The sequence below is a fragment of the Polypterus senegalus genome, chromosome 7 (assembly GCF_016835505.1).
Source record: "Polypterus senegalus isolate Bchr_013 chromosome 7, ASM1683550v1, whole genome shotgun sequence".
Lineage (NCBI taxonomy): Eukaryota > Metazoa > Chordata > Cladistia > Polypteriformes > Polypteridae > Polypterus > Polypterus senegalus.
Window position 1 is genome coordinate 18,233,297 of NC_053160.1, and position 6,000 is coordinate 18,239,296.

At 39.6% G+C, this 6,000-nt stretch overlaps 1 protein-coding gene across 1 annotated transcript in view; it reads right to left on the bottom strand.

The window, feature by feature from the left end:
- LOC120532361 (tripartite motif-containing protein 14-like) overlaps window positions 1-5,508 on the bottom strand; it is a 54,484-nt gene extending 48,976 nt beyond the window's left edge. Inside the window, exon 1 of the mRNA XM_039758284.1 lies at window positions 5,399-5,508. The gene's annotated coding sequence lies outside the window, so the exon portion shown is untranslated. The remainder of the gene's footprint in view (window positions 1-5,398) is intronic.
- Between the last annotated feature and the right edge of the window lie 492 nt (window positions 5,509-6,000).

The following is a 6,000-nucleotide window of genomic DNA, read 5'->3' on the forward strand; positions in this document are numbered from 1 at the left end:
CCTCAGACAAGTCTCGACCATCTGTGGAGCTTGTCCCTCTCAGGCTCAGCCCCAAGTGTGCTACGCTATTATTTCCACGGCACACCCGGGTAGCTCTTACAGCGGACCACTGGTTTAAAAAACACCGATCTAAATGACGGTGGTTACTTTCATGCCGCTTCCATTTTTTCAGAAAGATATTTTAGGTCTCATAACTCCATCATTGTCCGACGGAAGCGTATTGGGACCACGGAGAAGAAAAAAAAAAACACGGACAAAGTGAAGAAAAAAAAAAGTGTATGGCGAGAATAAAATCAACATGGCGACTTTATTCTCGCAGTTTATGTCGAGATTAAAGTCGAAATTTCCACTTTAAACCCTTGTTTTGTCTCGATCTAGTTTAAATTTGATGTGTCGTAAACTTCATTTTAAAATCAATGTTTAATCGATTTTCTCAAACCCCTCCATAACTAATGTAGCACATTAAATGTTTTGTGTTCAGTGTTCCCCGACCCAGTTGTTATAATCCCTACGTGCTTCTTGGAATGACTTCATCTTGCATTGAGAAGGCGCAGGCAGAGATCGCCAAACAGAATACATTCACTTTATGATATTCCTGCTCTCTGGACATTTACAAAGCCAAGATAAATACTTGATTATTATTTTCCTGATTAAATGCATTAAAGCAGGTATTAAATATGGAGGACGGGCTGCCCGGTGGCGTGGCGTTCAGTGTACAGAACCTTTATGGCAGGAGTGACGAGGCTCCAAAAAGCTGGACGTCTGAATGGGTATCGCATTGGTTTAGCTGAACTACAGTATTGTGTAAATGTTGGGTTCGTGAGCTGGTGTTTGGAGACACGAACACAGAATCCAGTGGATGTTCTTCTGAAAGGGCTTTCCTTATTAAAAGTGTGCTGTCTCTATCTGACGTACCAAACCCAAGTTCACATCCTTCCTTTTTCTTTCTCCACATAACCAATCACCAGGCGATAAACGTCTTTTTGAAAGTAAACTTGGGGCACGGAGTGTTCGGAACTTTGAAAAATCTTCGTTATGCATGTTTAAATAAGCCATCAATTCTGGGTTGCGCCCATTCCCAGCAAGCATCGTGCGCAAGGCAGGAACAATTCCTGAACGGGGCGCTAGCTGATCGCGGGGTGAATACGAGCAACACATACATTAGGGTCAAGGCAGCATAACAAAATCCAACATCCTACATGACTTTGACGGAAACTGAAGCACGCCGAGTATAAACCCACCAGAAAAACATGCAAATTCAAGGCAGGGAACACCCGAGACCCCCTTGTTGCGATGCAGCAGCATAACCTCCACGCCACAGTGCCCCACGTGTTTAATAAATGGTTTATTGCATTTCATCATGAACATTATATTAAGTATTTATCTTGTGCTACATTACTTATGACGGAGTTTGAGAAAATCTAGTAAATCAAACATTGATTTTGAGATGAAGTTTAAGACGTTCTACATTAATGACAACATAAACTACGAGAACACAGTCAACATGTCGACTTTAATCTCGACATACACTTTTTTTCTCTTCACTATGCCAGTGTTTTTTTTTTTATTCTCCGTGGCTCTAATACCTTCCATATTGTCCACAATGCTTCAGTATAAACACTATGAAACAACAAACAAAGGAAAGAAAAAACACATTACTTATACCACATCCAGTTAATCAGCAGGGTATCCTCTTTAATAAAACCCCTGGCTGTGTGCGTCCGTGTGTCTTCTGGTGAAGTGCGCATGCGCGCGGGGCCGCATGCGTTCACTCTTTCCCTGTGTATTCCCTGTGCAGAGTGAGACACACACACACACACACAGGCACGCATGCATTGTTACTTTTCTTGGTTGTTTATTAAATTATGGATTTTTCAAATGTTCATTTTTTTTTCCCTTTGCTTAAAACTCATTAAAAAAAAAGTGCTTTTAGCGAGCGGTTCGTAGCGCTATAGCGTGAACTCTTGCAGTGTTAGTTTTCTCTGTTGTTCAAGGTTTTCTCAGTGTTATTCAATGTTTTTACATATTAGTTGCATTCTATGGTATAATTAACTATAATTGTGCTTAAAAACTTAAAAAAATATATATTTACATACAATTCGTACGGTCTGGAATGGATTAATTGTATTTACATACAATCTTGTGGGGGAAATTACTTCGGTTCACGACCAAATCGGGTTTCGGCCAGAGTTTTGGAACGAATTATGGTCGTGAACCGAGGTTCCACTGTATTACTGTCAGAGAAAATTACAGGCATTTTTACGGAAATACAACCCAGTATTGCTGAGAGAGAAAATTAAAGGCACACAATATAGTGACGCATATTACAGCCACATACAAGGTCCCTTGCCATTTAATATAGACTGTTCCTACTAATGTTTATGCACTACTGTTCTAGCGCCCGGTATTGTAACGGCCTTAATGTCTAGTCTTATATATAAACATCTACGCGTGGAAAAGTCTGTCCGTCTGTCTGTCTGTTTGTTTGTTTGTGCAGCCCGGAAGTGAGAGGTGGAGTCGAAACCTTCCTCGTTTAGCCGCTAAAACGAAAACGAAAGTCGGGAAAACGAAACCGCCTAGGAGTGAGATGCCCAGTGTATTTCCTTTCAATTACCTGACATGTCTTAAATTTCTTTTTTTTCCGGCCCAAGCTCCTTTATCTTATTTATTAATTCAAGTGAACGATTTGGTAAGGGGTATTTCATTAAAGAGATAAGGACATTTTCTTTGATTTCTGAAGTTCCATGTGAAGTCGCCATCTCCCTAAAGTCAAGCTCGCTCATCTGTAGTTGTAAACGGGTGTAAACTGTGGACCTGTAATACTGCAGTGTGTTAATGATTGCCTAATCTCATTACATTTAAAAAAATGCAAATTCTCTGCCAATAAATGCTGGTGTGTCTGAAGCACAGAGAGCCCTGTTCCTGGAAAAATCTGAAAGCAACCAATTAAAGGGCAGCCTCAGGTCACATGCTTGCCAAACGATCAAGGACTTGCATACACTCTCATTTGGCCAGCGTACTTAACTCAGGAAATTAGGTATTCACAGAGAAATTAAGCAAGTACAAGTCGGAACCAATGTTTAATAGATGATCACATACCCCGACACCAGGCACGTTGTGCATATATAAACATTTATTTCATGATTATTTCGCAGATCCTAATTCATTTAGGTAGAGCTTGTAAAATATTTGGAGGTGGGGGGCGACGTATGTAATTATATATTGTAATTATAGTATAAACCACCACCTGTAAACTGGCAAGAAGCTCCCAGAAAATGCAATTCAGGCAGCGATAGACACTCGCATCCCGGGAATATCTGAATGTTTCAGAAACGCTGCACAATAATGACCTTAAAAAAAGATATTGATTTGCACAGAAATTGAATAATATTCCAAACAAATCTTGCATGTTATGTGATTGATCTGTCTACATGAAGAAACCATGCTCTGTCACCCGAAATTAAAATTGTTTGTAACATTACACTGGGAAAATGCAGCAACAATTTGTGTTGTCACAACCAGCCATTTCCCAGATTTTGCACCAAACACTGAATGCCCTTACAGCGTATGATGTAATGCGCAGAATCAAAAATTTCCCTATGACTCCACATGAGTTATTATTATAGCAACGTGAATTCTTGCTGATCGGCACACACATAGATCATTGCTCTAAATGTTGATTAGCATGCATATGTGAATTATAAGCAATGAAACAGGATCAACACAAAATGCATGCTAACTGTACTGGAGCAGCCAGCACTTTACTCTGAAGATAGGCAGGGCAGGACGGGCGATTGACAGCCAAGCGGCATACAGGTATGCTAACCTCCGCATTCTACGAACCCCTGTGTTACTGGATGCAACAAAGGAACTTTTAAAACGACGAATTATTGGTATTTCACAAATTTCTTACCAACTATTTTTTTTCTACTGTATGGTGCCTGTTTATGATCTAAATAAATACAACTGTGGATGGTCCCCCTATGGCATTGCTCTGAAGAAGCACGTTTATTTTTACAAGTGTAAAACGAGTGCACTATCGTACTTGCCCAGGAAGACTCCGGATTCCATAATAATCAGATGCCGTTTACTTAATCATTTTTTCAAAACCTAATAACTCATATACGAATTATTTTTATGTATTTGTTTTCTTGCCATTTATTTATTTCATTTTGGCATACATCGCATCCTTTTGAGGTATAAAAAGCGTAAAATAGGAGATCACGGTCTACCAAATGAACAAACAGGCTGAAGCGACTTCTCACAAGCTCAGTTTGAAATTTACTAATCAGTTTCTGTTTTAAGGTTAAGAGACGTGCAATAAAAATAAATGCTTGAGACGGATTGGATTTCATTATCTAATTTGTTATTTATTAACTTATTTACTTTAGCTGTGCCCTCAACAAACGTTTGAAGAATACATACAATATCCCTTATTTAAGATTTATAACACCTCAATGTTTCCATTTCGGAATGGAGTGCCCTAGGGTTAGTTTGTATATGTTATCACTTTTTTGTGCTATCCTACCTCCCATGAGGCTCAATTTTTTTCCCGCAGTCTGTAGACCTGCTAGCAGGTTTACTGACATCTTCCAACCGGACATGCATGACCTGGTGAGTGTGCCTTCTGATATCCTGGGAATTTGAGCACTGATTGCTTCCATACTTCTACGCCCATTTGTTTAGGCATACACCACGAGAATATTACTTTTCATTTAGTCATTTATTTTAACTTTCAATCAGAGTCGTTTCGGAAGTTTGTTGCCGAGAAACTCTCCCACTTGAGAGACTATTAGCAATGCACGCAGCCAGGTAGCCGCCATCTGTCACACTGACTATACACAATTGGCGTTCTGATTAATGCTTGTTTACTGCCTAATAGAAGCTTCGTTATGGTGTACTTCGCCTCACTTCCGGTATACATAGTTATAGAAGTATGTGTGTGTTCACCTAACAAAATTAATACTGCTGCTATTGAATGGAGTATACGTAACAACATTTTGACACGTCGCTTATTTACACATACTGTACATCTTTACGCACTTTTAGTTGGACGTTGACCATATCCGAATACATAGGATTCATAAAATAGTCACCAGTATGCTTAGAAGTAGCGTAAGCAGCACATCTTATACGCGTGATGCAGTTAGAAACCGAATATAAACTGTGACATTTAGTCATCTTTTAAAGTGGGTACGCTTACAAACCTACCTCGTAATGGATATTCAACTCCGAGGAATACCCTGAGGTTACACCCATTTAAAAGTTTTCCTTCGCCGAACAATTCCGCAAATGTATTTAAAAAACTTTAGCTTTCATAATACTTAGTAACCGTAAAAAAAAATACCAAAACCCAAGTACTGTACAATTTTACTAGTGATTCGGTACAAATACAGACCTTGCGTCGCCTTTTCCGCCACATTCACCTGCTTTGGTAGTCTTCGTTCACGTCGATGCGCGCACTCGCCCGCTAAGTGGCGTCCTCTCAAGTCGTTCGCGCGCGCGCGCGCTAACCATGCCAGGGGAAATTGTCAATCCGCTGAGTTTCTCGTGAAGTCAACTTCTTAACAGGCTGCTGTGATTCGCACACAAGACAGTGGAGAATTTTCATTGGCAGTAAAGACGACCAAAGCGAAAACAACTGTGAGGAAACCAAGGTTAGTTTCATGTCTCGTACGCTTGTTTTGTTGCAAACTAAAAGAATCCATCGATCCATTTTGTAAGTGATTCTGTTTTTGTTTTGGCCCAGTGGCCAGGGTGATCGTTACTATAGTCTATATATACTTACGCGTTTATTACATTTTTTTTTTTTTTTTAAAGAACCTTTTCTATATTAAGGAAAGGTCTTGTCAATTGTATAAGTAAATTAGCTGCGGGCTACGGTTGTACTAAAATATTTTATTCTCGTGAAAAATCCTTACAGACTTTCAGTGTGCGTACTGTACCTGTAAGCCACCTGCGATTGAATGTCGTATTTTTGCATTACATGGAGGATAACCA